The sequence below is a fragment of the Nycticebus coucang genome, chromosome 20, assembly GCF_027406575.1.
Source record: "Nycticebus coucang isolate mNycCou1 chromosome 20, mNycCou1.pri, whole genome shotgun sequence".
In the NCBI taxonomy this organism is placed as follows: domain Eukaryota; kingdom Metazoa; phylum Chordata; class Mammalia; order Primates; family Lorisidae; genus Nycticebus; species Nycticebus coucang.
Window position 1 is genome coordinate 51,199,005 of NC_069799.1, and position 9,087 is coordinate 51,208,091.

At 36.7% G+C, this 9,087-nt stretch overlaps 1 non-coding gene across 1 annotated transcript; it reads left to right on the forward strand.

Moving 5' to 3' along the window:
• The first annotated feature begins 5,728 nt into the window (after positions 1 to 5,728).
• Positions 5,729 to 5,864, forward strand: LOC128573262 (U4 spliceosomal RNA). Its single transcript, XR_008376408.1, has one exon. It is a non-coding gene; the product is annotated as a U4 spliceosomal RNA (small nuclear RNA).
• The last annotated feature ends 3,223 nt before the right edge of the window (positions 5,865 to 9,087 follow it).

The window sequence follows — 9,087 nt, forward strand, 5'->3', positions numbered from 1 at the left end:
GTGTGGTATATGTTGCCCTCCAATTCACATTCCTTTTGTTCATTATGGCCAAAGGTATTGGCAATTTTTACCTGATGAAATAAGTATCGTTTAAGCTTGACCTTGTTTCAAGAATGCATATGGCTTTTAAATAATTTATTTTGAAAAAATTTCAAATCTACAAAAACATTAGAGGAACAGAACTAAGAATTCCCATCTCTCTCTCACCTAGATTCTTTAATTCTTAATATTTTCCCAGCTACTTGGGAGGCTGAGGCAAGAGAATCGCTTAAGCCCAAGAGTTTGAGGTTGCTGTGAGCTGTGACGCCACAGCACTCTACCCAGGGCGACATAGTGAGACTGTCTCAAAAAAAAAAAAATCTGTACTTTATTCTGTCTCTCCTCCTCCTACTTCCACTTCATAGACACACACACTCCCACATTCATTATCATTAGTCTTCCTAGGACCTTCTGAGAGCAAGCTACAGGCATGCTGGTCTTTATTCCAAAACATTCTGGTGTATTCTTTCTAAAACAAATATCCTCCTACATCATGTCAATGATGACTGAGTCAATCAGCATACAGCTCTCCAAAATCAGGAAATCAACACTGCACAGCACTGCCATTCAACCCTCAGGACTCATTCAAGTTGTTCTAAGTACACCAACCATGGTTGTTTCCTCTCTTCTGGTACAGAATCCTATCTAGGAATATGTGTTGTTTTCAGCTATTAAGACCCATGGTTCCCAGCCTTCCTCATCTCCTCATGTTAATGATGACCAAGTCAATCCCTCCCCTCTGAGAAAGGAAAGGAAGGAAAGGAAAAGGAAGATAGAATAGAAAGTGATCACATATGATTTTGATAGGCATAATTGTAGGGAGACTTAACCCTAGACTGAGGGTACTGTTGAAGTATAGGTGGATTCAGGTACTATTTATACATGGCAGATAAATATGGTACACGCAGTAAGTGCAATGAGATAAGGCTTACCACGACCTCAGAATATACAACATGTTTTTATTTATGTGGTAGTGATCAGAATGTTAGTTAAAAATTTAGTGGGATTAATTGAAAATCATTATTTTGAATATTAAGAAGTTTTTAAATTAAACTTAGCCTATTTAGTTGATATTGCTATATTTCAATAGTTTTCTCCAAACATGAAAAAAATTATGATGTTTCAAACATGGCAGTGATAGTAGTAATAACCAATGCCATGGCACTAAGGATGGGTAACATTTCTTGAGGTCTTACTCTGTATCAAGTACCATTCAAAGTACTTATAAGTCTTGGCTCTGCACCCATAGCACAGTGGTTCTAACCCTATGTGGGCCTTCTAAACAACAATGACAACTGCAACATCAACAACAACAAAAATAGCCAGGCATTGTGGTGGGCACCTATAGTCCCAGTTACTTGGGGACTGAGGCAAGAGAATCACTTAAGCCCTAGGGTTGGAGGTTGCTGTAAGCTGTGAAGTCGTGGCACTCTACCAAGGGCGACAAAATGAGACTCTGTCTCAAAAAAAAAAAAATAAAAGTACTTCTAAGTCTTAACACACCTCATCCTTAAATGACCCTATGAAATAGGCACTATTATCTTCCATAAGAGGAAACTAAGGCACAGAAAAATTGAGTAATTTACCTAACGTCACATAGCTAGAGCTTCAGGATGTTTTCAGCTATGGTTGACAGAAACTTCCAACATTTGATGCATTTATTATATGACATTCCAGGAAGTACTGGGATATGACAGTTTTCAGAACTAATTGACTTGATGGCAGAACAAAGTCATCAGTTAAATCTATTTCCATCTTTTTTGAAAGTTCATCATCTATGTACTAGCTTTGCCCTCTGGCTGGCCTCTTTTGTGGTCACTCAAGTGTAATTCTTGGCATTATTTCCATGTTTGGTAATGTCCCAAGTCAGGAAAAACCCTCTCCTCTGGTGCCCCCAATGTAGGAGTGCAGACAACTTTCCCACAACCCCCCAGCAGACCTTTGCTAATGTCTCCATCATAAGAACCGGGTTCTACACCCACCCACAGTCATCTACTGCCAAAAGAATGGGAGCACTGTGATGGACTTAACCCAAACAGGAGTTGCCCTTGACAGTGGGTCTAAGGTCAACCTCTTCTGAGTTCTGTGGGACAAGTCTGAAGCTCTGCTGGCAAGCAAGAAGAGAAGGGGGTTTGCCATGGGATCCTCCCATGGGCGTCTTCTGTAGCTGGTCAGCAGGGAGGGCAGGATGGAAACTCCAACACTCTGTCTTTAGAGCCTGTGCTGGGAAGTCTGATAATTCTACTTGGGTTTTCGTGGCTCCCTATTTTTAGCTGACGTTTTAGAAACAGATAGTTGTAGTTAAGTTTGATCAAAGCAACAGAGAAGAGTGTATCCAGAAAGGAGCCTTCTTATTACTATTTAGGATGCTAGTCATTAGAGACCTGTATAGAGGGGGGTTGCAAATACTTGCTCCTGCCCTATTCTGATTTTTCAGAAATAGAGTTTGAAAACCAAATATAGGATAGTGGTGTGATTATCTTAAAGAAGCCGTTCTGAAACTTTTTGGATTAAAGACCTCTCTGTATTTTGAAAAATTGCAGGGGTCTTCAAAGTTTAGTTTATATTGGTCATATCTACTGATAGTTGCCATATTAGAAATTTAAAAGGAGAAATTAAAACCATATTTATATTAATTCATTTGAAATAATGATAAACCAATTATGTGTTAGTATAATAGCACATTTTAAAGAAGAACTAACAGTAACGTTCAAAACAAAGACTTTAATGAGAAAAGTGTCTTGATTGTTTTACATTTTTGCAATTCATTTTTATTGCCTGGCTTAGTGGAAGACAGCTGAGTTCTCACAGCTGCTTCTGCATGTCATCTGTCAGGCAGGTGGATAACTTGTAGCCTCTGGGAAACAACACCGAACACTGGTGAGAGAATGATAGTGAAAAAGGCCAACAGAATCTTAATATTAACATAAAATAATTTTCATCTCATGGATTGCCTCAGACCCAGGGGTCCTCAGGCCACACTTTGAGAAGCCCTGTCTGAAAGTCTTTCTACTGACTAGGCCAATTCATCATTTATCATTGTTGCCAGCAATAGTACAGGTGATGACATACATAGACTAGATAAGATATTGAAAGGCACTTAAATTGATACTATCTCAGAAAAGGGGAAATAAGATGAATATCAATAGAGAAATCTGCTCTAGTCTGGGGACTCTGACAACCCAGGAGGGTCCTGCTGAAAACTCCAAGTCATGGGGAGCCAATTCAGAGGTTTCCTCATCTCACCCATCCCTTAGAAAATTGAAAATATGAGTTACACAAAAAATATACCATGAACGTGTATTTCTGAAGAGATATTTATCGTATAAAGCATATTTCGTCTCCTTTTTTTCCAGAGTTAACATCTCAGATGATTTAAAGGTTGGCTTTTTCAAGACAGACCACGCTACCCAAACAGATTGCAATGAAATTGGGCCATTACATGAGTTGAGTTCAACTACACAATATTTAGTACAGGTAACTCTGGATTTATTTGGAAAATTCTGAGATAATGTTAGGCATTGTTTGGCTTCCTACCTTTTTCACTGACAGAATTGAAATGAATAACATTTAAAAAAAAAAATACTGGTATCTTTGACAAACTGAACCGAAAGATAATTGTGTTTTAAAAAACTTAATGAACATAAGCTGCTACTTATATTGATGCCACGTTTATGTCATGCTTGCATAGGTTGACTTGTTTAATGAAGCATTTTGTTATTCTCTTTAGAATTATTTTGACATGTGTGAACATTTTCTATTTGTGACATTTTAAAAAGTTGTCAAATATTTTTGCACATAAATGAACGTAAAGAATAATGTAATAAAAAACTGTGTTTCTCACCATAGAGCTGTGTCAAATTTTGACCTTCTGTATCATATTTCCTATGGACCATTTTTTTTTTTTGCTTGTAATGGAATATGGCATTTCCTATACATCAGACATCAAGAGTTATTATTAAAAACCCTCATCAATAAAACTGTAGCATGAGGTAGCATATTACTACAAATACTTTTGTGTATCTTGTTTTTGTTTTTTCACTTAATAACTTAGAAATCATTCTACATTGATGCATAGTCTCCCCATTTATTTATCAAGTATAATGTGTCGCAAAAAGTGCATTTCTCTTTAGCTATCTCTCCATTGGTGTACATTTTTGTTGTTTCTCATCGTTTCCTGTGATGAATAATCCTGCACATAAGTCTCTGATGTAAACTCTTAAAAGTGGGATTTCTGAGTCAGAGGATGTATGCATTACTCATTTTGAAGGATATTGCCAGATTGCTCTGCTTAGAGATTGTACCAATTTACACTCCCACTAGAATCTTTTGAGGATGTCTCTTTCCTCCATATTTGCCAATTTATTGTCTTCTTTTATGCCTTCAGAGATGTTTTATAATAATTTTATTCCCTTGTAACTAGATGTGTCCAAATGACTACCTCCTGGAGAGTAGGATTTAGATGGAAATGGTAGGTGGCAGCTTCAGGCAACCTTCGAGACACGGTTCACATGTACTTCCTGTTAGTTCTCCACCATCCATTCTTTTCTTCCCTCCTTCCTCTTTCCTTTCCTTTCATCTTTGGCTAGAGCATGGTACTACCATTTGGACCAAGATCTAATGCAAGTCTGAGATTATTCTCCCCACTGATTGCCTACATAGATTTCTAGTGAAAGAGAACCGAACTTATTTCTCATTTATGCTTCTATGCTTCTGTTATTTGGATTTTTTGATATGGTTGAATCAAAATCTGATACAATATGTTTAAATGAGATTAAGAATGTTCTTCTATTAGGAATTAATTAGGTAAATGTCTAGAATACATTTTTTTTTTTTTATTTTATTGAGTCTCAAGCTGTCGCCCTTGGTAGAGTGCTGTGGTGTCACAGTTCTGAGCAAGCTCAAACTCTTGGGCTCAGGCAATTCTCTTGCCTTAGCCTCCCAAGCAGCTGAAACTACAGGCACCCACCACAATGCCCAGCTATTTTTTGGTTGTAATTGTCATTGTTGTTTGGCAGGCCCGGTCTGGATTTGAACCCACCAGCTCCGGTGTACGTGGCTAGCCTAGAAAACATTTTTTAAAAACCTCATGAATGACTGGTTTTGAATGCTGTTTATGAATGATCATGTGGTCATAAAGCTTTTCTCCTTAGTCTGACGATGTAGTGAAATTTGGTATTTGAATAGAAGCCCTTCTTGACTTCTTGAAATAAACTCAACTGGGTCATAATATTTCTTTTTGCATTTCTGCATTATTTGTCATTATTTTTCATTGAGGATTGTTTTCCATCCATGTTTGCAAGTAACATTACCATATAATTTTCTTTTCTTATCTATTATTGTTCAATCTTGGTACAAAGTCACAGTATCATCATAAAATGAGTTAAAAAGTGTTTCCTAGTTTATTCTCTGGAAGAATTGTCATAAGATTGGGATTATCTAGTTCTTCAATATTTGTTAGAACTTGCATGTAAAACTGTGTTTATTTTATTGCTGTTGTTATTTGTAATGATTATATTCCAATTTTCTTAAATCTTCTTGGGTCGGGTTTGATATGTTTTTCTACAAAAAATTTATTTTTGCTAAATCTTCAAATTATTGGCATAAAGTTAATTATTATCTTCTCTTACCTATTTTAAAATCTTTATTATATCTGTAGTTAAGTTCACTTTTTATTTTTAATATTATCAGCTTTGTGCAGTGGCAGTATCGTAGCCAATGAGGTTTATCTGAGGCACGATTATTGCTATTTTTAATATTATCTATATACTTCCTTTTTGTTCCTTTAGGTAACTCATGCAAGAGTTTTCTATTTACTAGTGTATTTCAGAGACCCAACTTTTGAATTTATTAATCTTCTCTGTCATATCTTTATTTTCTAAATCATAAATTTATTTTCTTTTTCTTTTTATTTATTTATTTTTGAGTCAGAGTCTCAAGTTGTCACCCTCAGTAGAGTGCAATGGCGTCACAGCTCACAGCAACCTCAAACTCTTGGGCTTAAGCGATTCTCTTCCCTCAGCCTCACAAGTAGCTGAGACTACAGGCACCCAACACAATGCCCGGCTATTTTTTGGTTGTAGTTGTCATTGTTGATTGGCAGGCCCGGGCTGGATTTGAACGCCAGCTCCAGTGTATGCGGGTGGTACCCTATCCCCTGAGCTATCGGTGCTGTGCCTCTTTTTCTTTTTCTTTTTTTTTAAATAAGGGACAGGGTCTTGCTCTACCACCCAGGCTTGCACGCAGTGGCATCATCATAACTCACTGCAGCCTCAAACTCCTGGGCTCAGGCAGTTCTCCCATGTCAGCCTCCTGAGTAGATGAGACTACAAGTGAAGTGATTTTTCTTATTTATGTATTTTTTTTCTTTTTCTTTTTTTGCAGTTTTTGGCCGGAGCTTGTTTTGAACCCACCACCTCCGATATATGGGGCCAGCGCCCTACTGCTTAGAGCCACAGGTGCCACCCTATGTATTTTTTTTTTCTTAGAGATAGGGTCTTGCTATATTGCACAGGCTGGTCTCAAACTCCTGACCTCAACTGATCTCCCATCTCAGCCTCTCAAAGGGCTGAGATACAACTGTGATTTAGTCACAACTGTCCTACCTCACAAGTGTCTTTATTATTTAACTTATTCTACTATGTTTGGGTTTACTCTGTTTTTTGTCTTCTACATCCTTGAGTTGCATCTGAGTATCAATTAGAATGGCGTATAGCTGCATGTTCAGAAAACACAACCACGTTGGCTTAATCAAATTACCAAAGAATCTAGAGTTAAAGAATCCAGAGTTAGGGCAGTAGCTCTCAGATGTCATCTTTGTGACAGAAAATCATTTTGTCATTTCACATTGCCATCATTTAAAGTGCATGGTTTTTTTTTCTGTAGTTCTGATGTCATAGCAGAAAGAAGCTGCCCCAGCTCCAGCTTCCTTCTGCATTTCATACAGGAAAGAGAATATGGGAAAAGTAGGGCGGGGGTGAGTTTTATATAAGAGAGCAAAAGTTTTCCATAGAAAACCTCAGTTTATTTTTCATATGGCCAAACTTTATCACATGACTAGTGAACTACAAGAAATGAGTTTTTTTTTTTTTTTGGAGACAGAGTCTCACTTTGTCACCCTCGGTAGAGTGCCAGGGCATCATAGCTCACAGCAACCTCCAACTCTTGGGCTCAAGAAATTCTCTTGCCTCAGCCTCAAAGGTGCCCACCACAATGCCTGGCTATTTTTTAGAGAGGGGGTCTCACTCTTGGCTCAGGCTGGTCTCGAACCTGTAGGCTCAGGCAATCCACCCACCTTGGCCTTCCAGAGTGCTAGGATTACAAGCGTGAGCCACCATGCCCGGCCTGAGAAATGAGTATTTAATTATTATTTTTTTTGTGTGTGTAAATGTTTTCAGCTTCTGACTTTATCTAAAAATGTTTCTTTTTTAATCGCTGTACTAGTTTAGAAATTTTGTTTCTTTTTGTACCTACATTAGTGGTCTTTTCACTTTTTTTTTTTTTATTAAATCATAGCTGTGTACCTCAAGAATGGAAGAAAAAGTATTCAATGTACTCAGTCTTACTATGAAACCTATAAGAAAGCTATAACCCAATTACAGCCCAAGAAGAAAGGGAAATTGAAAAAGTATTCAATGTACTCAGTCTTACTATGAAACCATAAGAAAGCTATAACCCAATTACAGCCCAAGAAGAAGGGGAAAGGTGGGGGGAGGAGGATGAGAGGAGGGAGAGAAATGAGTATTTTAGCGAGGCACATTGCTGCCCCAGACAATGTCATGGTTCTAATGTAAGGAAGAACCATGCAATGGATATTGGATGCCTATAGGTCATTAATTTTAAGGATACTTTCTTTTCCTTTGTAAGCATTTAAGACTATAGTAGAACTTCTATAAGTTGACCATCCAAGGAATTGTAACAAACTGGTCAACATGCAGAGGTGTTCCATGTAAGAAACTAGGCCTACTGTCCTGACATGTACATGGTGGTGCATGTCCAGTCTATAAAAATTAGGTCAACTCAAGGAGATGGTCGATGTAGGGAGGAGGTTGACTATGTCTACTGTATGTGGTATATATTTCCCACTACTTCTTAACATCATCTCGCAAATTTATGAAATATAATATTTTTATTACTGTTTAAACTTAAATACTATAATTTTACATTTGTTTTATGGATCCACATGTTTCATAAGAATTTTATTAAATTTCCAAGCATGCGTTTTAGGATATTTTTATGATGTTGATTTTCTAAGTTCAGTGTTTTGTTGTTGGAAAACAGTCTTTGAGAGGCAAATCATTTGGTGTTTGTTGCAACTTGTGTGAAGTCAGTCTTTGTCGCTGTGGCATAGAGACACATAAACAGTATTTGTTAATTGTTGGGTAAATATACACATATATTTTTATGTATATAACCTTTTCCCATATTTCCCATTGTGTTCAATGTTAATATACCGATACCAGCGTTCTTTGGTATATTATTTGCCTAGTGTATCTCTCTCATTCTTACACTGACATGATTTCTGTGCCATCTAGATTTGTCTCTTAAAAATTGTAAATTTTTTAAAATCCAACCTATAATCTCTTTCTTCTAATATCTGATTTATTTTATTATTATTAATTAATGATTGCTGGTATATTCCTACTTTTCTGCCAACTTATTTTGTAATTTCTCTTTACTTTTTTCTATACTTTTTCCCTCTTCCTACTTTCCACTGGACTGATCGATTTTCTTTAGTTTCTATTCTCTCCTCTGCTTGTAATTAATTTGATCATTATGTTTTTATTCTCTAAATGGTTATCCTCAAATTTGAACATTCATAGCTGGTTTGCAGTGTCAGCCATTGACTAGAATTTCTAATTTCTGTCAAACGATACAAGAAACATCTCTCATCATCCCCTTCCAACTTACACATTATTATTATAAAGTGTTTCCATTGCTTTTTCCTAAAATTTTGCAGTTTACAAAAATTTGCAGTTTTATACAGCTAATGTCTTTGCTCACCATTTCTTTCAATATCTTAGTATTTCTTTCTGAGTTTAATTTTCA